Source organism: Mobula hypostoma, chromosome 7, assembly GCF_963921235.1.
Source record: "Mobula hypostoma chromosome 7, sMobHyp1.1, whole genome shotgun sequence".
NCBI lineage: Eukaryota > Metazoa > Chordata > Chondrichthyes > Myliobatiformes > Myliobatidae > Mobula > Mobula hypostoma.
The window spans coordinates 143,896,146-143,921,344 of record NC_086103.1 but is presented as its reverse complement, the minus strand read 5'-3'; the positions used below and the strand labels follow the sequence as shown (position 1 = coordinate 143,921,344).

The following is a 25,199-nucleotide window of genomic DNA, read 5'->3' as shown; positions in this document are numbered from 1 at the left end:
TCTGTACTGCACTTTTTTGGTAGCTTTTTACTCTTGAACATTATTATTGTTTACCTTGTTCTATCGCAATGCACTGTATAAAAATGTAATCTGTGTTAACGGTCTGTAATACAAGCATTTCACTGTCTTGGTACAGGGCAATAATAAACCAAAACCAGCAGCAAATCAGTTCCACTCCTTCATTCTAATTTTCAGTCATTTATCATTAACTCTGCCTTTGCCAAGACAGCTGATAGATAACCTGCAGTGTTATTAGAGTGTTTCACTTGGTGAGCGAAAAATTCTCAGGTTAATGTATTCAATGCCTACTGGAAGTCCCTTATGAGGTCTCTAAAGACAATCAGAAAATCTGTTTCATTAGAGAGAATTTGTTCAAATATAGAAAGAAACATTTCCCCATTGATGTTGAGTGCAACAGCCAATTTGCCAGGCACCCCTTACAATACAGTAACTTTAGCTGAAAATGTTTTTTAAGCTTAGTACTGTATTTTTTTCTTCCATGTATCAAGCAGCCTCATCAAAATTGTGGCATTCAGTGGATTTCTTATTTTACTGGTCAGGGAATAGTCCACCCTTTGACTGAGCATAGAAAACTCAAAAGTGATCTTAAAAGTGGTAGTGACGATTGAAACAAAAGTTCATGTTGCTTTTTTTTTAATGACAAGCCCAATCTGCTGATTAATTTTTCTAGCTTCATCTAGCTCAGGAGTATGATTTGGATCTTCAGTGTGCATTATGCAGCTTGCACTTGTTGGAAATTTCAACAGCTTTAAAGCCCATTAATGTTTTCATTTAGCTAGACTGTTATCAGGTAAAACTGAAACATTTAACGTTATTATTAAAGATTCAAAGTATCAGAAAGTCAGCCAATCATGTAATAAATTAACCGTTTTATTTTGACAAAGCTTCATCAAATAAGCTTTTATAAGCCTTTCAGAAGCTATAAACATGTGTAACGAGAATTTAACTACACAGTAACTAAAATATAGCTGTGTAATTACACAGATGAAACAATGCTATTAATATGCTAAAGAAGAATGGTTAGATGAACTAATGTTGCAGTTCTGAAAATCATTACTACCTAATTGTTAAATGTAGTAATTTGTTGAATTCTATATTAGCATATCAGATGCAATGTTCCAATAGTGAAAAATACTGTATCGGTTGCAATCACAGCAGTGGTGTAAGAATCGAGGCGGCCACTTCACCCACTGTAAACTCCCACAAGTAGTAACGTGCTATTGACCAGATAATCTGTTCTTCGTGAGGTTGCTGAAACGATAAATATTGGCCAGGACACCGGAATAAATTTCATGCTGTTTTTTTTATTAAGAAACAGTCATGGATCTTTTAAACCTACCTGAGAGGTAAGTTGTGGTCCCTGTTTAATAAAAACTTGAAAGACGGCAGGTCTAAGAATGGGACTTTGTCAATGTGAAACTGAAATGTCAGCCAAGGTTTTGTTGCTTAAGGGAGCACATAGGGGACCATTAAAAGAAAAGCAGATGGATGCTTCAGTGCTCTTCATCTATATCTTACCCTATTATTTCATTTTCATCATGATACAAACAAAGCCATGTTAAAGAAAAGCATGACATGTGATTACCTTCTGATTGCACTGTAAATGTAATTATTAATAAATCTGAAGGGAATCCCAGGATATAACACTCAGAGCATTAGATTTATCATGAAATCCTACTTTTCTGGAATTCATAAAGACGTCTCGAGACATCAACTTTTGTAATACCTAATCCAAAAGAGATAAGTAATCTGTTTCAATAGCATTGTTCACTGTATTGCCATGTCACTTTTGAACATCAATTACTGCTTGTAGAAATTATATGAAAATATTCATCTTTTGTATTTTCATCAAAAAACACATTTATTGAATATCTCTGATTTAAAAACTATCCAACATTTTAAACTATAGGACAACAAGTCCAACATCACTGAAATGTAGTCGCCTCATTAATATTAAACTTAAGAGGAGCAAGTATCATTTTTGGCTGCAAAATGATGAGAATTTGGTTGGAACGCTTGAAGGTCTATCCAGATCTCAAAGGTAAACCTATTTCAGTTTTCTGCACTCATCTAATTTCCATATTATTCCACATATCAAAACATAGGTGGATCACAGAATTATACCCATGACAGGAAAAGAAAAGTGCATCAGTGAAATTTAAAACTGTTCAAAGGGAATGTCATCAGGAGGATGTTTCTGGACAGCACTGAAAGGCATTTCAACCCATCAGCCGCCTTTGCCGGGATGAGGAGACAAGGACTTAAGTGGTGGAGTGACAAGATAAAAGAAAAGGGACCAATAATTGGATGCATTAGTTGCAAGTAAATGTCAGTACAGCCCAAAGTTGGCCTCCCCTTCTGACAGTTGAGAATAAAATGTAGTTGCATGAGCTGCTTACAAAGAGGATTTCTTTCCACCATTAAAATGATGGTTCAGTGTTCCATAATGCCTGTGAGAAACAGTAGTGGAATTTGAGATTACTGTTAGCAAATGCTATCTATACAATAGTGCAAGCTTTAACTTGCATAAGAACTGCAAATTTTCAGTTAAAGTATGACAGGAATCAAGCAAATAAATTTTGATATCTTTGTCTAGTGTGGCCTTTTATTGAATAGCACCTTGTGATTGCTTGGCATAATTTCTTCCATAACGTATTAAACTTTAGTTCTGCAAATCAAAATCTTAGAAGGTGAAGTGATTTACTTGTACTCTGGTAAATTCAGTACATCGGGTTTAATATTTATGAATGTTGTTTCTGTGTTGAGGAACACATATTGGACAACTGCTTTGCAATACACTGTTGTTTACACTGCATGAGTGAGCCAACATTTTTGTTGCCCTCTCTCTTTAAATCTCTATCCCATGCACTCTGATCTCCCTGACCTTGGTTTCTCATCAGCACTGATCCAACTTAAGCTTAAGAAACAGCACCTCACCTTCTGACTAGTGCATCACAGTCTTCCTAATTAAACATTTCATAGAAAACATAGAATAGTAGAGCACAGTACAGGCCCTTCAGCCCACAATGTTGTGCCGACCCTCAAACCCTGCCTCCCTTAAATTCCTCCATATACCTGTCGAGTAGCCTCTTAAACTTCACTAGTGTATCTGCCTCCACCACTGACTCAGGCAGTGCATTCCACGCACCAACCACTCTCTGAGTAAAAAACCTTCCTCTAATATCCCCCTTGAACTTCCCACCCCTTACCTTAAGGCCATGTCCTCTTGTACTGCGCTGGCTATCCACTCTATCTATTCCTCTTATTATCTTGTACACCTCTATCATGTCTTCTCTCATCCTCCTTCTCTCCAAAGAGTAAAGCCCTAGCTCCCTTAATCTCTGATCATAATGTACACTCTCTAAACCAGGCAGCATCCTGGTAAATCTCCTCTGTACCCTTTCCAATGCTTCCACATCCTTCCTATAGTGAGGTGACCAGAACTGGACACAGTACACCAAGTGTGGCCTAACCAGAGTTTTATAGAGCTGCATCATTACATCACGACTCTTAAACTCTATCCCTCGACTTATGAAAGCTAACACCCCATAAGCTTTCTTAACTACCCTATCCACCTGTGAGGCAACTTCGAGGGATCTGTGGACATGTACCCCCAGATCCCTGTGCTCCTCCACACTACCAAGTATCCTGCCATTTACTTTGTACTCTGCCTTGGAGTTTGTCCTTCCAAAGTGTACCACCTCACACTTCTCCGGTTTGAACTCCATCTGCCACTTCACAGCCCACTTCTGCATCCTATCAATGTCTCTCTACAATCTTTGACAATCCACTACACTATCTACAACACCACCAACCTTTGTGTCATCTGCAAACTTGCCAACCCACCCTTCTATCCCCACATCCAGGTCATTAATAAAAATCACGAAAAGTAGAGGTCCCAGCACAGATCCTTGTGGGACACCACTAGTCACAATCCTCCAATCTGAATGTACTCCCTCCACCACGACCCTCTGCCTTCTGCAGGCAAGCCAATTCTGAATCCACCTGACCAAACTCCCCTGGATCCCATGCCTTCTGACTTTCTAAATAAGCCTACAATGTGGAACCTTGTCAAATGCCTTACTAAAATCCATATAGATCACATCCACTGCACTACCCTCATCTATATGCCTGGTCACCTCCTCAAAGAACTCTATCAGGTCTGTTTCCCATTGTTGTTTTGACTTGTGGATTCCTTGTTTAATTGTCTGTTTTTGAATCAAATTATACATACAAGAAATAATTTTTTTAATTTTTCCTTTTTGAATTAAAATTTCAATTTCATTGGGTTTTGGCAAAAACATTGTTTGACCCAGTTTGCCTTTTAAGTAAGCCCTTAATTGAAGGTAACAAAAGAAAGTGTTATTTGATATTTTATATTTATTCTTTAGTTGTTCAAATGACATCAATATACCTCGTTCATAACAGTCTCCTATAGATCTAATCCCTTTTTGGTACCAATTATATAAATATAAGTAAAAGGAATACGTCTGTTTTGGAACAAAGGTCTCCTTGCTAATAAAGATTTCTTTATTTCATTATCAACATTTATCTTATTCTGTAGATCAATCAAATGTTTTAATATAGGAGATTCTTTCTTTTCTCGTATCCATTTAGATTCCCATTTATAAATAAAATCTTCGGGTGTATTCTCTCCTATCTTATCTAATCCTATTCTAATCCATGCCGGTTTTCGATCATCGAAGAAAGATGCAATAAATCTAAGTTGATTTGCTTTATAATAATTATAATAAAGTTTGGAAGTTGTAACCCTCCTAACTCAAATTTACATGTCAATTTTTCCAATGATATTCTTGATATCTTACCTTTCCAAAGAAATTTCCTCACACATTTATTTAACTCTTGAAAAAATTTCTGTGGCACTTGTATTGGTAATGTTTGAAACAAATACTGTAATCTAGGAAATATATTCATTTTTACAACATTGACTCTACCCACTAATGTTACTGGTAGTATCATACATTTGTCAAGATCTTCTTGAATTTTTTTCAATAGTGGTAAATAATTAAATTTATATAAATTCTTTACATCATTATCAAGTCTTATACCTAAATACTTTATACCATTTACCGGCCATCTAAATTGGGTTGCTAGTCGACATTGGCTATAGTCTCCTTTAGTAAGAGGTAAAATTTCACTTTTATCTCAATATTATCTGAATATTAATATCGATGAAACAAATTGGTCAAGTCTGTGCCTTGACAGTATGACAAATACAATAAACGTTCAACTTAGATTAGTACAATATAATTTTTTACACCAATTATATATTTCACCACAAAAAATAAATAGATTAAATTCAAATTTATCTGATCAATGCTTTCGGTGTAATCAAGAAATTGGTACTTTCTTACATTCTACTTGGTCTTGTTCTAAAATTCAACCTTTTTGGATAAATTTAAGAGTCTTATTGGAACAAATTACTGGAACTCAACTTCCACATAACCCTGCATTATTTCTATTAGGTGATATTGAAGGGATAAAACCGAAACTTAAATTGAATAAATATCGGAAAGAATTCATAAACATTGCATTGGCAGTAGCTAAGAAGGCTATAGAAGTTACTTGGAAATCCGATTCATATTTAAGTATGAATCGTTGGAACAATGAAGTGGCTAGTTCTATTCCACCCGAAAAAATTACTTATAATTTAAGATATAAATATGAAACATTTTTGAATATTTGGTGCCCTTATTTACAAAAGATAGGATGGCATATTTAGTTGCTCCGATGATAAAGACCTTGGTCCCTTGGGGAAAGTAATAAATAAATATACTAAATTTATTTTGAATCCCATGGAGCATGTGGAAACCTTCCAATATCCAGGCAGTTTTTCTTTATTTTCTTCTTTCTTTCTTTCTTTTTTTTAGGTAGGAGTATATATCGAGGGGAAGGGTTAAGGGGAGGGGGGAGGGCAGACATTATTTTTTCATGTATTCACTTTGAAAACTCAATAAAAATTATATCAAAAAAAAGAACTCTATCAGACTTGTTAGACACGATCTGCCCTTCACAAAGCCATGCTGACTGTCCCTCATCAGGCCATGATTCTCTAAATGCCCATAGATCTTATCTCTAAGAATTTTTTCCAACAGCTTTCCCACCACAGACATGAGGCTCACTGGTCTATAATTACCCAGACTATCCCTACTACCTTTTTTGAACAAGAGGACAACATTCGCCTCCCTCCAATCCTCCGGTACCATTCCCGTGGACAACGAGGACATAAAGATCCTAGCCAGAGGATCAGCAATCTCTTCCCTCAACTCTTGGAGCAGCCTGGGGAATATTCTGTCAGGCCCCGGGGACTTATTTGTCCTAATGTATTTTAACAACTCCAACACCTCCTCTCCCTTAATATCAACATGCTCCAGAACATCAACCTCACTCATATTGTCCTCACCATCATGGAGTTCCCTCTCATTGGTGAATACCGAAGAGAAGTATTCATTGAGGACGTCGCTCACTTCCACAGCCTCCAGGCACATCTTCCCACCTTTATCTCTAATCGGTCTTACCTTCACTCCTGTCATCCTTTTTTTCTTCACATAACTGAAGAATGCCTTGGGGTTTTCCTTTACCCTACTCGCCAAGGCCTTCTCATGCCCCCTTCTTGCTCTTCTCAGCCCCTTCTTAAGCTCCTTTCTTACTTCCCTATATTCCTTAATAGACCCATCTGATCCCTGCTTCCTAAACCTCATGTATGCTGCCTTCTTCCACCTGACTAGATTTTCCACCTCACTTGTCACCCATGGTTCCTTCACCCTACCATTCTTTATCTTCCTCACCAGGACAAATTTATCCCTAACATCCTGCAAGAGATCAGTAAACATCGACCACATGTCCATAGTACATTTCCCTGCAAAAACCATCCCAATTCACACCCGCAAGTTCTAGCCTTTTGCCTCATAATTTGCCCTTCCCCAATTAAAAATTTTCCTGTCCTCTCTCATTCTATCCTTTTCCATGATAATGCTAAAGGCCAGGGAGCGGTGGTCACTATCCCCCAGATGCTCACCCACTGAGAGATCTGTGACCTGACCCGGTTCATTACCTAGTACTAGATCTAGTATGGCATTCCCCCTAGTCAGCCTGTCCACATACTGTGACAGGAATCCATCCTGGACACACTTAACAAACTCTGCCCCATCTAAACCCTTGGAACTAATCAGGTGCCAATCAATATTAGGGAAGTTAAAGTCCTCCATGATAACAACCCTGTTATTTTTGCACCTTTCCAAAATCTGCCTCCCAATCTGCTCCTCGGTATCTCTGCTGCTACCAGGGGGCCTATAGAATACCCCCAATAGAGTAACTGCTCCCTCCCTGTTCTTGCCTTCCACCCATACTGACTCAAAAGAGGATCCTGCTACATTACCCACCCTTTCTGTAGCTGTAATAGTATCCTTGATCAGTAATGCCACCCCTCCTCCCCTTTTTCCGCCCTCTCTATCCCTTTTAAAGCACTGAAATCCAGGAATATTGAGAATCCATTCCTGCCCTGGTGCCAGCCAAATCTCTGTAATGGCCACACGTCATAATTCCATGTATGTATCCAAGCTGTCAGTTCATCACCTTTGTTCCTGATGCATCTTGCATTGAGGTACACACATTTCAGCCCTTCTACCTTACTGTCTTTACATCGTTTATTCTGCTTCTCTTTCCTCAAAGCCTCTCTGTATGTTAGATCTGGCTTTACTCCGTGCACTTCTTTCACTGCTCTATCGCTCTGGGTCCCATCCCCTTTGCAAGTTAGTTTAAACCCTCCCGAACCATACTAGTAAACCAACCTGCAAGGATATTACTCCCCCTCGAGTTCAGGTGCAACCCATCCAATCTGTACAGGTCCCACCTTCCCCAGAAGAGATCCCAATGATCCAAAAATCTAAAACCCTGCTCCCTGTACCAACTCCTCAGCCACGCATTCAACTGCCATCTCCTCCAATTCTTACCATCACTGTCACGTAGCACTGGCAGCAATCCTGAGAACGCTACCCTTGAGGACCTGTTCTTCAGCCTTCTGCCTAGTTCCCAAAACTTACACTTCAGGACCTCATTCCTCTTCCTGCCTATATCGTTGGTCCCTACATGTATCACGACTTCTGGTTGCTTTCCCTCTCGTATCAGGATGTTGTGCACCCGGTCAGAGACATCCCGGAGCCTGACACCCGGAGGGCAACAAACCATGCGGGTGTCCTTCTCACATCCACAAAATTTCTTGTCTGCTCCCCTGACTATAGAGTCTCCAATGACGACAGCTCTGCTCTTCTCCGTACCACCCTTCTGCACCACAGGGTCAGACTCAGTGGCGGAGGCCCTGCCACTGTGGCTCACACCTGGTCGGTCGACCCCGCCAACAGTATCCAGGACGGTAACCTTATTGTTCAGGGGAATGGCTACAGGGGTGCTCTGCACTACCTGTCTGCTCACCTTCGCTTTCCCCCCTCTGACTGTCACCCAACGACCTGCTTCCGACAGCCTAGGTGTGACTACCTCCCTGTAGCTCTCATCTATGACTTTCTCATTCTCCCTTATGAGTCGAAGGTCATCCAGCTGCTGCTCCAGATTCCTTACACGGTCTTCCAGATCACCCAGCCGCATGCACTTCTGGCAGATGTGACTCTGCAGAAGAGGGGCGTTCCCCCAGGACTGCCACGTCTCACATGAGAGGCACATCACAGTCTCAGGAGACATTGTAAAGACTAACTGCGAGCTAGCTCGTCCTCCGCCTCTTCTCATCGAAGCCTCTCGAGTCAAAGTTTCAAAGCTCCACTCCTTCACTGGCTGCTTTCAGACAGGCTTTGTCAACAACGATATTTCAATCTTCTCATAATCACACCTTCAATTATTTTAAGTATTCTGCATTTACATCAGTGCAAAAATTGCTATCAATGGCTTTTTAACCTTGCATAAATTTGTCATAAGGCCATTATTTTCTTCCACCAACTCCTCTCCCCAATTTGTTCCAGCATTAAACTAGTTTTATGTCCAATTATTCCCTGTTCTGATGAAGTCAAAGTTGAAACATTAACTGAACGGATGCTGTTTGCACTGCTGAATGCTCCCAGCATTTCCTGCATTCACTCTACAGATGAAAATCCCATGGTGATTGGATGGGTCAGTGCTCAAAGATAAACAAAAGTAGACTCTCCACCATCAGAAAACCTCATTGCAGCTCTGTTTGAGTAAAGGCCACATGTAAGAGACATGAAACAACTATCTTCCTTAATTTGACATTTCCTTCACCTTTTAGAGTAGAAACCAGAACTGTAATACATTTAAATAAAATATTGACACTGCAGGTCATGTAGCAAACCTTGAAACGCTTTGAAGTGATGAGAAGATGGCACAACTCACATTCTTTTTTCTTCTTCAGAATGAATCCATCAACCTGGTGAGCATTTTCTTGCTTATCTTTAATAAACAAATGTGTAATTGCTCCTTGGAATTCTAGATCTGTAATAAAGAGTGAAGAATGTTGTTAAAACAAGCAAAGTTTTAGCAGTAAATAATTAATACAACAAGGCATAGTACATGTGAAGTATTTCCATCCAGTGAGATCATAATGGCAATTTTCAGAACATTTTTAAATTATAAAATTTATTATAGTATTTCAATATAACATCAGCCTGCCAAGATTTGAAAGAAAGGATAAGGTCCAAGGATAGGTAACCTCTGATGCAAACTGATCTAATGAATGTTTCTGACGTCCTCTTTTTTCTCCCTCAGAAGAAATGTTTGAGCGATCCTTGTCAGAGTTGAATGCTCCAATATTTCAAGTGTTAAAATTGTTAATTTGGAGTTCCTCTGATCAACTCAAAGGCAAATTAAACCCAGTGAATGAACCTAAATGATATTTATCCTATGGCAGCCATAGTAAATTTGCCAATAACTAACATTCTGCATCATTTTATTTTTTAAAAAATGTAGAATAATCCGTTTTCTGCAAACATTTATAGAAATGATGTAAACATTTATTGTAATCGTAAAGACAACAATGTGATCAATCTACTTTAATACAGATGATGACAAGGCATAATGTAGACAAAAGAATCATCATAAATTATAACACCAATAAATATTTCCCAATTATGATTATGGATATTGTTGAAAGCCTAATTCTAATGATGAGCTGGGCGTCTCTGTTACTAGAGTAAATAGTCATTAGTTGTCCGTTAAGGTCAGCATAAATAATTAGTACATAATAATCCTATACATTTTCCAAAGTCATTTTCCTTGGACTTTGTAAAACTAATCACAATTGCCAATGAGAGCTCAATTAACATATGTGGCTTAAGAAGAAAATGCAATACTCTAATTAATTATGTTCATTTTTTAAAAATGACGAAATTTTCTCAGGATGATAAAATACAATTACTAAGGTAGCATGTGGTGTCCTTTTTCGAAACTAATGTTAATAATGTACATTTAATCTCAACAACATCTGAAGCAATCAAGCAGTATGGATTTTGCACTGAAATAAGCAGCACAATGAAAGTTATATACACGGTGTAGAAGTCATGTAGCTGATCTCTATTTGCCTTGCATTCTGTGTTGTGCATTTACTGTAGTATTGACCTCTTTCAGTTCTATGTTTTTATCATGTTCTCGCCCATTCCTTCTTGTTGCTGATTAGCAGACTGGGGGTTTGGGTGATCTTAGTTTTTGTGTGAGAGAGGGGTTGGGGGGGGTTTAGGGTTTGCAAGTTTTTGTTTCATTTTCTTTTCGTGCGCGGGGGGGGGGATTGATATCTTTCTTTCAACTACCCTATGGTTTTCTGTATGTTATGACTATCTAGAGAAGACAAATCTTAGAGTTGTATTCTGCATACATACTTTGATAATAAAATGAACCTTTGAGCCTTTAAACCTTTTACGATGTTTATTATGATAATTAGTCATGAGTTGGGTCATGGTAAAGCAAAGAGAATAAGTTATTTATTCCTGGTTACTTCATTGCAATTTGTAGCTTGGGACCAGCAGAGGTCGTATCTTTCGCTGACCACTGAGATAGCATGCAATAACGCTTAATTGTATGCTTGCTAATTGCTAATAAAGGACTGAATAAAGGGTTTGACTTTTAGAGCAATCATTGAAGCTTGTGGGTATGTCAAGCAAGTATAACTGTCTGTATGGTCACAGGCAAGTGACAATTGTTTTGCTTTGATTTTGGATTAGCTTCACTGCTACATTTTGTTAGCAAATATTTTGGCAGTTATGACTTCCGCCCAGTTGCACTCACACCCAACATTGCAAAGTGCTTTGACAGACTGGTTCTATCACATCTGAAATCCTGTCTGCCCACTACCCTGAGCCCCCATCAATTTGCCTATCGCACCAACAGGTCAACAGAAGACGCCATTTCCACGGCACTTCACTCTGCCCTGACCCACCTGAACAGCCCCAACTCTTACGTCAGAATGTTGTTCATTGACTTTAGTTCAGCATTCAATACTGTGATCCCCTCCAAACTGATCGCCAAATTCGCCAGCTTGGTATCAGCTCATCCCTCTGCAACTGGACCCTGGACTTTCTGACTAACAGACCCCAATCAGTTAAGTTAGACAACCTCTCCTCCTCCATTCTCACAATGAACACCAGCGTGCCTCAAGGCTGTGTGCTGAGCCCTCTTCTGTACCCCCTTTTCACCTATGATTGTGTTCCTGTACATGGTTCTAACTCCATAATCAAGTTTGCAGACGACACCACGGTGGTTGGCCTGATCAGAGGGGATGACGAGATGGCCTACAGGGATGAGGTCCAGCACCTGGTCGCGTGGTGTGCCAACAACAACCTGGCCCTTAACACCCAGAAGACCAAGGAGATCATTGTGGACTTCAGACATGCTAAGAGCCACACTCACATCCCCATCTACATCAATGGAGCTGTAGTGGAGCACGTATCAAGCTTCAAATTCCTTGATGTCCACATTTCCAAGGATCTCACCTGGTTCCTGAACTCCTCCATCCTTATCCAAAGGTGCAACAGCGCCTTTATTTCCTGTGGAGCATCAAGAAAGCTCACCTCTGTCCCAGGATACTGACGGACTTTTACCGCCGTACCATTGAGAGCATACTCACCAACTGCATCTCAGTGTGGTATGGCAACTGTCTCATATCAGACCGCAAAGCACTCCTGCGTATGATGAAAACTGCCCTGTGGATTATTGGCAGCCAATTACCCACCATTGCGAATATCTACCTTAAACGCTGCCTAGGCAGGGCAAAATGCATTATCAAGGATGTGTCTCACCCTAACCATGGACTTTTTACTCTCCTCCCATCTGGTAGGTGCTACAGGAGCCTCCGCTCCCGCACCAGCAGGCACAGGAACAGATTCTTCACTGAGGCTGTGACCCTGCTGAACCTCACATCACAGCGCTAAGCAGTATTGCATCCGTATTGTACTGTCTCAGTACTTTTACAAACGTTTGTATATTTGTGTGCCGTAGCACTTTTTATTCGCAGTTATTTTGTAAATAACACTATTCTTTGCGTTTCTGGTTAGATGCTAACTGCATTTCATTGGCTTTGTATCTGTACTTGGCACAATGACAATAAAGCTGAATCTAATCTAATTTAAACGAGATCAGCATTCAGATGTGTCTGAGAAATTAGAAGCACCACAGCCTGGAGCAGCTTGTGTCAAGTAATGACCTTTTGTTGAGACATGCTGTGTGTTTGGGTTTGAAACACAGTTTTGAGTGGTCATTGTTGCCGTATCCAACTGGGTTGGACTGAAAAGCTGTCTTGTGGTGTTTACCGAAGTGCTTGACTCTTGATTCTGTTGAAAGGCTGAAGAATTGATTTGCTTCCATTGTTGAAAAGCTGAATTGACACTGCCACTGTTTTGTCTGATTTGTGCATTTGGAAGACAAAATGAGTTCAGCTGGAAGCAGTGACCTTGAAGCCCAATCTAAGAGAAATTATACAAACATGCGATGCTGAAGATCAGTTCCGAGGTAAATGAAAATACTTACAAAGCCAAAGAACAGTCTGTGACTACGTATAAAGGCGATGAATTACAGAATGACGTGTGTGCAGAGAACAGTGTGTCTAACGGATGTGCAGCACGTTCTACAGTCACTAGCAGACATCCTGTGCATCTGATACCACATCCGTACGCATTAGAATGGAGGCTAATTTAGCCGAGTTTTATGTAAGACAACAAATATTGAGGGATAAACACACACTGGAAAAACAGGTGGAACAGCTTTGTAGAAGCCAGATTGAAGAGCAACTTTGAAGAAAAATGGAACAGCTTAAGTTGCAGGAAGATGGCTAAAGTTAAAGTGCTAAGGGCTGCAAGTGCTGTGGGTGCCAAGCATGCTACATCAGAGCAGTTCTCTGGTGAGAGTTCCTATGTTGACAAGGAACTGAGAAAATCCAGCATACTCAATGTCAATGTCGATATATTTGAGAATCAGATTTCTATGATCCACAACTTTGAACCCCAAGGGGTAATTCAGGGTGTTCACTCTCAGCCTGTACCAAGGAGGCACTCTGAGTCCACGCCAAGAGCACAAGGAGCTTCTGAGGACATTGATATATGGTATGGTTACACGTGTTTCAGATGACAAAGGTCTAAATACCGCCCTGGAGGCTGTAAGGACACGAAAGGAAACAACAAGCTTAGTGATGCAACAACAATGCATTGCATCTCTGTCTAAAAGAGAGAATCAAATCTTTGACAGTGATCCATAGCAGTATCATTCATTTATGAGGGCTTTCAAGACTAGCATTGAAGGCAAGACTGATAGTTCTGATGACCGTCTCTATTTACTTAAACAGTTCACTGGAGGTTACCCGAGAGAGCTTGTTTAGTTGCCAGCAGGCCAGCCCGGAGCAAGGATATCTACGGCCTAAACTTTAATGCAGGACCATTTTGGTGAGGAGCACGGAATTGCTGCGGCCTACATGGAAAAGGCTCTTTCTTGGTGGTATACTAAGTTGGAAGACTTGAAAGCTCTTCAGACTTTTTCTTAGACGTTGTTGCAACGCAATGGAAGACGTGTGAGTTGGACGCGCCAGCTAAAATAAAGATTGTCATAAATAAAGTGCCTGATGAACTTAGAAAAGAATGGAGATCAGTGGTGTATGAACTGCAGGAAAAGCATAACCGTAAGGATACTTCCAATGATATTGTTGATTTTATTGAAAAACAACTAAAGATTGCTACACCCAATGTTTTGGAATGCATACAAAGCTACATTGCCAACAGGAAGTAAAAGTGTGAACACAACTAGATCACAAATTTGTTCTCAAGCTGAAGGAAGTAGCTTTATCATTACTGTGGCTACTGTGCAAAGTGAAGCTGAAACTGAGTCCAGAACTTATGAAAAGGGTGCAGATTCCAGACAATCCAGGAATTAACCAAAAACAGCAGCAAGTACCCGCTCTGGCATCTAATGGTCTTATGGGAACTGGTGAACATGATTGTAAACTTCCTATAATTCCAGTTCAGATGAAGTCTAAGAAGAGTAACAAGACAGTGGTTACTGATGCTTTCCTAGATCAAGGAAGTACAATCACAAACAAGAGAAAATCTGCAGATGTTGGAAATCCAAGCAACACACATAAAGTGCCGGAGGAACTGAGCAGGCCAGGCAGCATCAGTGGAAAAGAGTACAGCCAACATTTCTGGCCAAGACCCTTCATCAGATGGGTCTCTGCCTGGAACATCAGCTGTACACTTTTCCATAGACGCTGCCTGGCCTGTAGAGTTCCTCCAGCATTTTCAGTGTACTTCAAGGAAGTACAGCAGTGTTCTTCCAGTGATCCTCATGAATGTGCTCAACCTGACAGGAAAAAGAAGGGTGTATAGAGCTATGCTGTTTCAGAGTTGGAGTAGCCAGCCTGGATAGAGAAATCTATTGTGAACTGCCAAACATTTATACACAGGAACGTATGCCTGTTCACAAAAGAAACACTCCTCATCAGAGAAATCTTCAGGAATGGTCTCACCTGAAAAATGTTTATTCACCAGAAATTGAGCTGTTGATAGGGATGAGGGTGCCTGAGGCATTGAAACCATTGCAAGTGTTAATGATAGACTCTATCGAATCAGAGCAATGCTAGGATAGACTATTATTGGACCATCGAAAGTAGACCATGCTGATGGAAGAGACTACACTTGGCCAGAGCTGACAGTTTTGCGCTTGGCAGCAGTGATTCAAAACAGATTTTTCTGAATGCAGTCAAGATAGACCACCTGGTTTGGCAGGAGAAGATCACAATCCAGGATAGATTGCTTACTAAAAGAGGACATTTATGTAAAGGTTGAGATCTCATGCCTCCTGAGTCTTGGCAACGTGTAGATGTAATTAGTATAGTAAAAAATAATTTGGAGGCTGGAACGCAGAGGCCATGTATCCATTCTCTATCTGTTTTGAACTCTGTGTTGTGTGTTTTCTATGTCTATTGTGGTAACTAGTCACATGAGTGGGGACGTGGTAAAAGCAAAGGGAATAAGTTATGTATTCCCTGTTCTATTCCTTAGAATAGAAGGGTGTCCTTTTAGAGTGGAGATGAGGATGAATTTCTTTAGCTAGAGAGCGGTGAATCTGTGGAATTCTATGCCAGTTCTGGAGGGGCCAAGTTTTTATGCATATTTAAAGCAAAGTTTGACAGATGCTTTATCAGACAGGACATGAAAGGATGCAGGGAGAAGGCAGGAGATGGGGGCAGAGAGGAAAATTGGATCAGCCATGATGAAATGGCGCAGCAGACTCAATGGACCAAGTGGCCTAATTCTGTTCCTATATCTTATGGTCTTGTGGTATTTTTAAAATTTTGTTGCAGTTTTTAGCTCGGGGCCAGCAAAGGTCGTATCTTTTGCCGACTGCTGAGATAACACTCAATAATGCATAATTGTATGTTTGCCAATTGCTGATAAAGGTTCAAATAAAGGGTTCAACTTTTGGAGCAATCATTGAAACTGTGGGCAAGTTAAGGAAGTATGACAGTCTGTGCAGCCACAGGTAAGCAGCAATTGTTTTGTTTGGATTTTGGATTAGTTTTGCCATGACTCACGGGGAATAATAAATGGAGGGGCTGGAGTGCACTGAATGCTTAGCAGACTTTAAGATCTTTTTAAAAATTGGAATTTACTCCTGATGACAGAGTCCTGTGTATAGACACATGTTGCTACATTTCCATTCTATTTTAATGGAAGCATTAATCTTTTAATTTAAATAATTTAATGCTTCCCTTAAAATAGAAGAAAAAGGAATTCCATAAGAACGTGTTCTGTAAATTAATCTGCTTGAGAGCAATTTCAACAACACTCTTTTAAATTATTCTTTTTAGATGGGTTCTATTTCTTGTTATTAAAATGTTTAATGCATTGGGCAGTGCTCTGAAACTAAATATGTGCTGTTACTGTAGCCGACATTCTTTGTGTTTTACAATGTTCCTACGCTGCCACTAGTAGGCAAGAGGACAGGACAAGGACTGAAATTATGTTTTACCATCAACTTGAAGGCTGTTTTTAACTCCAAGACTTCCCTTAGTTCCACCAGCCAGCTAATTACTCAAAACCAATGTAAAGATGAAGTGATGTAGCAACTGGAAGTCAAAGGCCCAGCGCCAATGACTTTTGGAGGGTATTCCAGATGTACACAGTTGCTGATGCGAAGAAATGCATCTTGATAATTCATACTTCCGCGTTCTGCACTTCCCAATGGAGGAAATAGTTACTCAACAAACCCTTGGGCAATTTTAGCCATTTCATTTCACTCACCCCTTAATATTCTACACTGTAGCCTACTCCACATAATTTTGCTCATAAATTCACCCCTTCTAGCCCTGGACTCAATCTGTACCCAAGCTCGTAGGGGAACTTGATTTTGTTTTAATCATGAGGCAACCTTTTTAACTAACTGTCACAACTGACACAACAAGTAACTAAAGGGAAAAGGCCTTCACATCATCATAACATGAACATATTCTTCAGGTGCTTTATGTATTAAGCTGGCTTTCTGCTTGGGATGGTACATAACTGGCAGGATGGATGTGAGACAAAATGTTCTTGATTGTACTGTACTAAAATTAACCAATGTGACAAAGACTGCAGAACGTCTGCCCTTGGACACAAAAGATATCCATCACGGATGGCACTCATAAATTGTGTTGTGTCACAGGCTCATATTATGCTTTCAGCACTGTAACAAATTCTGTTCAAGAAACTTTTACTGCATTGAGGCTCTTTACCATTAAAAATGGCAAACCACTTAACATACAGTAAATGACTAAAAGACAAGCTCAAGCTATAATTTCCTGAACATTTGAAGCACAATACATGAACAGATCTTGGAAATAGACATCACTGTTAAAACCAACATACTTATTGTGCATACTTAATTTGCTCTCGAACTGAGTGATCATTGGCTGATTCAGAGTACAGGTTCTGAATTCAGAGGAGCCATCCAGATAGGTAGGTGTGGAGTTGCACAGAGGCTAAGCTAGTTAAAGATGGCAAATTTCCTTCCATGAAAGACAGCCACGAACTGGAAGGACACCTTAATTTTAACAGGGCAAAACTGAAAACAGTGCAAGAAGTAGATGAAGAACGTGGTCAACTTGTAGAGTTCTAGGTAACTCTCTAGAAGAACAATAAAGTGGCAATGGAAGGAGACCGTGCAGAATTCAATGTTAGGAGGGCAACCCCACTGACCTGCGTGAGTGCAACAACTGTTCAATGTTGTGACATGCATGGTCAAGGTCTATGTAGGTATATTCATATGCCATATTTCATCCGCTACCAACTAATGCCTCACACATATCTGTCAGTCGCTTACTGATAGTCTCTATTAATCAGAACTGAGATCTAATCAAAACACAAGAGCTTCTGCAGATGCTGGAAATCCAGACCAACACACACAAAATGCTGGAGGACCTCAGCAGGCCAGGCAGCATCTGCGAAAGAAGTAAACAGTCAATATTTTGGGCCAAGACTCTTCATCAGAGCTGGAAAGGAAGGGCAAAGAAGCCAGAATAAGAAGATATGAGGAGGGTAAGGAGTACAAGCTGGCAGGTGATAGGTGAAGATCCACCTCCTCCTTCAGCATTTTGTGTGTGTTCTTCTGGGATTTAATCAACATACATCCACCACCTCAGGTCTCTGAGCCACAAAATCATCTTTTGCAGCTTTCACACACTGCCAGGTATTGAACCACAACACTACATTGCATTCACTAACCTTCTCTTATTGAACTATGTGATGTATAACAGAAGCCAGCAACACCAAGCCAATGGAAACATGCACTGAAAGCTCAAACTGTTAGCATACAAGGTTAGACTGTTGCTGCTCTGCTTGGGAATGCTTACTGGAAGTTAGTTCTTAGCTTGTTATTGTGGTCCAACAGTCTCACGAGGTTTATCAAGAGAAGGAAGATACGACAGAAATTGCTGTGGAGTAGGAAATTGGAATTGTGCCTTTTGACAGCATGATATGACAGGTTGTTATCAGATTGCCCAGCAATAGTCAGGCTCTGTCTGCTCTCAACCCTCTTTCTTTCCTCTCCCTTCTGCCCCACTGCTGGCAAGAAATAAACCTACATTATTCTCATCTTTAAGAGTTGCTTCCCTGTACATTGCAAGGCTCCAACAGAGCAGTCCAGGCAATGGAGGCATTGTCTGAGGATATCAGTACTCTGACCTTTGAGACTGTCACAGCCAGCATGAGTTTCACTGTATGCATGTTGCCCGCTTTGGCATGGATGGTACTCTGAAATCAACAGCCAGCTGTCCGTGGATAACTTTTGGCTCCAAGAGGCCTTTGGTTTGGCTTTGTGGCTTAAATTCAGCACAGCAGACTGGTACTGGTGCTGAACAAGATCTATGTGGCTCCTTGGAAATCAGGCAATATGATGCCACAGGAAAGTAGACGTAGACATTCAGGCAGGGCAAGTCTTTGCAGATGGAAAACATCTCTGAATTCAAATGGGACATTGTGATTGCAACGTGCTGTTCTTGTGAATCCATGTACATGCTCTGACTATTGCTCTTTGCTAAGATTGAGTAAAATGAATTTCAATCTCTTGTTCAACTAATGAGTAATTTATTGTGTGAGTATAAAAAAACTGGCAAAATGTTATCGAGAATCCCCAATCCCTGACCCAGCCTGGAAAGAACCAGTGGCGACTTCAGTCAAGAGTTCCAATGTTAATAAAAAGTAACCTGATTTTTTAACAGTAACTATAAAACCATTCAGTTATCTTAAGATGTTACAAAGATCTCAGGAAAAAACTACACCAATTATTCTGCACTTATTTTTTATAAAATAATAAAATTAGATCCTGTAGAATGATGTACTGAGATAGAAAAATCCATGTTAATGCTGGGTGGACATTCACACCGTGAGTTGAACATTTGCAAACAATATACAGATTCTAGAAATATGAAAGGAAAACAGAAATATGCAGGAAACACTCAGCAAGGTTACTGAGCATCTATGGAAAGAGACCAGTGTTATATTTTAGGTTGAAGCCCCTTCATCTCCTGCAGAATGTTCCAGTATTTTCTGTTTTCAATTCAAATGGTGAAAATGAGTGGATGTGCCAGTCTGTAGCCTGCACCGTGGGCATGGGTTATTCAAATAATGTGATCTCACACCCTTTTACCAGCATTATCCATTCAGTAAGCTTCAAATTTCTAAGGAGTTATTTTCACGTTCCCACCAGCACTTTGGTGAATACCATAGAGAGAGTGCAGAGGAGATTTACGAGGATGTTGCCTGGATTGGAGGATGTACCTGCTGAGAAAAGGTTGAGTAAACTTGGCCTATTCTCCTTGGAGCGACGGAGAATGAGAGGTGACCAGATAGAGGTGTATAAGATGATGAGGGGCATTGATTGTGTGGATAGCCAGAGGCTCTTTCCCAGGGCTGAAATGGCTAACACGAGAGTCATAGTCTTAAGGTGCTTGGAAATAGGTACCAAGGGGATGTCAGGGTTAAGTTTTTCACACAGAGTGGTGGGTGTGTGGAATGCATTGCCAGCAGCGGTGGTGGAAGTGGATACAATAGGGTCTTTTAAGAACCCTTTAGATAGGTACAAGGAGCTTGGAAAAATAGAGGGCTATATGCTAGGGAAATTCTAGGCAGTTTCTAGAGTAGGTTACATGGTCGGCACAACATTGTGGGCTGAAGGGCCTGTAATGTGCTGCAAATTTCTATGTTCTATGTTCTGTGTCTTCAAACCACCGGAGAAGCAACGTAAATGCTAAGGAAGGATACACTTGAAACTGGACTGCGATATATTAACATGTCATGGGGAGATTGTTCCAGGAGGAGAGGTTAAACAAATTGCTCCCATATTCTCTGGACTTTAGAAGAATACCACTGAAAAAGCTAAAGGTTTTAATGCTGCTTGACGGAGAAGACACATCCAGTTTCATCCAAAACCAGTGCCAACGTCTTAAAATACTGATTTGGCCATTCAGGAGAGAAACGTAGTGATCTTCAAAAATATTGTTGATATCATGAAGAAGGAGTTATTGGGCTCTTGAAAAACATAAAGGTGACAATTTCCCCAGGGCCTGATGGAATCCATCCCAGGTTACTGAGAGAGGAAGAGAGGATATTAGTGGCAGCCTAGATGGAGATCTTTGTGTCCTTTTTAGCCGCGTGTGAGGTTCTAGAAGACCAGGCAATAGCCAATGCTGTTCTTCTTTTTAGGAACTGACAGCAGAAATAAAACAGGAAATTATAGGTCAGTGAGTCTTACATCAGTGGTATGTTAGTTATTGGAGAAGATTCATAGAGTTTGGATCTACTCATATCTGGAAATCCAGTGACTTATTAGGAATAGTCCACATGGCTTTATGCACGGGAGGTAATGTTTTACAAACTCAAATGAACTTTTGAGGAAGTGAGGAAGATGATTGATGAGGTTAGGGCAGGGTTGATGTAAACACAGATTTTAGCAAAGCTTTCAACAAGATCATAGTAGGCAGAGAAGGCTGATCCAGGAGATTAAGGCATGCATTGAGAAGTTCAAAACTGATTCAAAATTGGATTGGCAATAGAAGACAGAGGGTAGTGGTGGAGGGCTGTTATTCTGACTGGAAGTCTGTGGTCTGTTCTGTTCCACAAGGACTGGTGCTGGGATTTCTTTGTAGTTAGGTGGAAAGTTTTTCTAAAGATTGAGCAGGATTTAGATGTGTTGAAAATATGAGCAGAGAAATGGCAAAAGGGTAAGTGTGAGGCGCTACATTTTGGAGATGACATGTAAGACAAAACTATACAGTAACTGGCAGGATCCCGAGGGCCACTGATGCAGAGAGGGTTCCTGGAATGCAACTTCACAGCACTCTGAAAGATGCAGCACAAGTAGCCAGGGTAGTACAGAATGTTTACGGCACACCTGCTTTTGCCTGTCAGGGCGTTGAGTATAATCAAGACATCATGATGCAGCTTCATTTAGGCCACGTTTGCAGCATTATGCACAGTTCTGGTCATCACATTATAGGAAGGATGTAGAGAGCTTGGAGAAGATGCAGCAGGGATTCAGCAGGATGTTGCCTGGATTAACCGGTGGTGTACTAAAGTCCCCTGCTCTTACATTCCCTGCCTTCCCCAATAAAGGAAATCATTCACAATGATTCTTTTTTAACTACTTTGTTGACAAATCCTGCTACCTTTAGAATTCTGTGGATATTTGTTTCAACGTCTCTTTGTTCCTTCACATCACTCCGTAGCCTTGATGTTTACGCTAACAAAACAGCAGAGGAGTTTTATGGTTAAGAAAAACTGTAACAACTCATTTATTGCACTCCCAAACACTGAACACAAAAGGTGCGGTAACAGAATTTCATGTAATCACAACATCACATCAGACCAGCCTCTTAAAGTGAACTTCAACTCAATGTTGGTGGTTGTGAATTATGTATGTTTCCAGCAATTACATTACCCTACACAGGGTCCCTACTTGAATTCACTAAAACTGGCCTTGCGAGCCTGTCCAGAGCTTGGAAGAGAGTTGCCTGGCTCGGGTTCTATGTTCCATAGGTTGAGGAACACCAGCTACTTCTGACTCATCCAGAGGCATGTTGACACGGTCATGGTTATGTCATGATGGCAGGGGCACGGTAGCGGAATCCTTCAGATCTTGGTGGGCCGGTTTAAGATGGTCTACCGAAATACATTCAGATTCACCTCTTTCATCTATGATAAAAGTTTTTTCTCTCCATTTCAAAACATGGAACAGGCCATCATAAGGGGGCTTAAGCAGATGTTGGTGTGCATTATAGTGGACAAAAATAAACAAGGCAGAACGTAGGTCAACAGAAACCCAAGCGTGCTGTACTCCATGATGTGAGGTAGGACCAGATGCAAAGGATTTAAATCGACGGAGGAGGGTGGAACACGGTTGGGAGGCCGGCCAGGCAGTCATAGCATCAGGAATAAAGTTACCTGGCACTCATAATGGCTGCCCGTATGCCAACTCAACCATGGACAATTGAAGACGACAGGAATTCTGCAGATGCTGGTAATTCAAGCAACACACATCAAAGTTGCTGGTGAACGCAGCAGGCCAGGCAGCATCTCTAGGAAGAGGTACAGTCGACATTTCAGGCCCAGATCCTTCGTCAGGACTAACTGAAGGAAGAGTTAGTAAGAGATTTGAAAATGGGAGGGGGAGGGGGAGATCCAAAATGATAGGAGATGACAGGAGGGGGAGGGATGGAGCCAAGAGCTAGACAGGTGATAGGCAAAAGGGATATGAGAGGATCATGGGACAGGAGGCCCAGGGAGAAAGACAAGGGGGGATGGAAACCCAGAGGATGGGCAAGGAGTATAGTCAGAGGGACAGAGGGAGAAGAAGGACAGTGAGAGAAAGAATGTGTGTATAATAATAAATAACGGATGGGGTACGAGGGGGAGGTGGGGCATTAGCGGAAGTTAGAGAAGTCAATGTTCATGCCATCAGGTTAGAGGCTACCCACGGAATATAACCATTCGTCCTCCCCCATCCCTCCCCACTGATCTCCCTCCTGGCACTTATCCTTGTAAGCGGAACAAGTGCTACACATGCCCTTACACTTCCTCCCTTACCACCATTCAGGGCCCCAGACAGTCCTTCCTGGTGAGGCGACACTTCACCTGTGAGTCGGCTGGGGTGATATACTGTGTCCGGTGCTCCCGATGTGGCCCTCTATATATTGGCGAGACCCGACGCAGTCTGGGAGACCGCTTTGCTGAACACCTACACTCTGTCCGCCAGAGAAAGCAGTATCTCCCAGTGGCCACACATTTTAATTCCACATCCCATTCCCATTCTGACATGTCTATCCACGGCCTCCTCTACAGTAAAGATGAAGCCACACTCAGGTTGGAGGAACAACACCTTATATTCCGTCTGGGTAGCCTCCAGCCTAATGGCATGAACATTGACTTCTCTAACTTCCACTAATGCCCCACCTCCTCCGCGTACCCCATCTGTTATTTATTTTTATACACACATTCTTTCTCTCTCTCTCCTTTTTTTCCCTCTGTCCCTCTGACTTTACCCCTTGCCCATCCTCTGGGTTCCCCCCCCCCTGTCTTTCTCCCTGGGCCTCCTGTCCCATGGTCCTCTCATATCCCTTTTGCCAATCACCTGTCCAGCTCATGGCTCCATCCCTCCCCCTCCTGTCTTCTCCTATCATTTTGCATCTCCCTCTCCCCCTCCCACTTTCAAATCTCTTACTAACTCTTCCTTCAGTTAGTCCTGACGAAGGGTCTCGGCCTGAAACGTCGACTGTACCTCTTCCTAGTGATGCTGCCTGGTCTGTTGCGTTCACCAGCAACTTTGATGTGTGTTGCATGGACAAATGAAGGTTCTCTATTGGAGCTGTTCTAAGTCTCAGCAGGACCCACCAAAGATGACCATGTTAAAACTCAGCAGCCCAGGTGCAGATGAACACCCAAGCCATGTCTGTGGCCATTGTTAATGGCAGAGGGATGTCCTCTGGCCACCCGGTCATATGGTATACCATGGTTTGGAGGTGCGTGAAACTGCAGGAAGGGGAAAGAGGACTAACAAAGTCCATATTGACATGGTCAAACCATTGGTTAGTGACCTCAAAAGGTGCCGATGGTGCCTGAGCATGACGTTTAAATTTTGCCCACTGGCACTCCACATAGGCTGCGGTCCAAACACGCACTTCCTTCCTAAGGCAGTGCCACACAAACTATAATGCAACCAGTTTCTGTGAGGCCTTCTGGCCCAGATGCAAGAGGCCATGCACCGAGTCAAAAACAGTTCACTTCCAGTTTACGTGCACAAAGGGGCGAGGGCAACTGGTTGAGACATTGCACCGGAGAGAAACCCTAGCTTCCCCAAACTTAATGTCAGCCAACTGCAGGCCTGTGACTGCTGTTCGGTAAGCTTAGACCTCTGGGTCAATAGCTTGGTTGGCTGCCATTCCAGCAGTTAACCCTTATGTATATGACCTCCACAGCTGGCCATGAGGGGCAATCAGTCATGCCATTATTTTTCTCCTTGAAATGTTGTACTCTTTATCCGATGTGTAGGCCAGTGCAGACACAAGGGTCTGATATTTTGGCCATCACATGCATGAGGGGTTTGTGGTCAACAAATGCAGTGAAATTTCTAGAAGGAAACAAAAACGGTGAAGAGCCAGATAGAAACCAGTAAGCACACAGTCAAATGTGCTGGACTTCCTTTCGGGAGGATGGAGTTGGCTGCTGAAGAAGGGGATGTGCCACAAGCCTCCAACCAGAGCATAGACTGAAATGTCAATAGTAATGGAAAGGTATGTTGGGAGCAGGTGTGCCAGTAGGGTTACATTTGAAAAAGCCTATTTGGTATCATAAAATGCCCCGATCGTGTCCACTGACCAGTTTGGGGGTCTTGCTGACGGGGCTTATTGAGACAGGGAAAGGAGGAGGAATGATGCACCACTGTCTGGCTGAGTATAGACCATTAGCTATAATCCTTTATGGGTGCATTAGCGAGGACTATGCAAACTTGATGAGGCCTTTGTTGCATGAAGAGTTCTTTAAGAATAACACAAGGATGGTGATTTCCCAGGAGGGACAGCATGTGATCCATTGGCTCTAAAGGCTTAGCATTGCTGTGGCCAGGCAAGGAGAGCGACTGTTTAGTGCACTCAGACTTTGATCGTCCAAAAGTCTGTAAAAGATGAGTTTTCA

At 41.5% G+C, this 25,199-nt stretch overlaps 1 protein-coding gene across 2 annotated transcripts in view; it reads right to left on the bottom strand.

Moving 5' to 3' along the window:
- sgcg (sarcoglycan, gamma) overlaps positions 1-25,199 on the bottom strand; it is a 620,033-nt gene that overhangs the window by 498,715 nt on the left and 96,119 nt on the right. For both annotated transcript variants that reach the window (XM_063054200.1, XM_063054198.1), the window contains exon 2: positions 9,400-9,498. The gene's annotated coding sequence lies outside the window, so the exon portion shown is untranslated. The remainder of the gene's footprint in view (positions 1-9,399; positions 9,499-25,199) is intronic.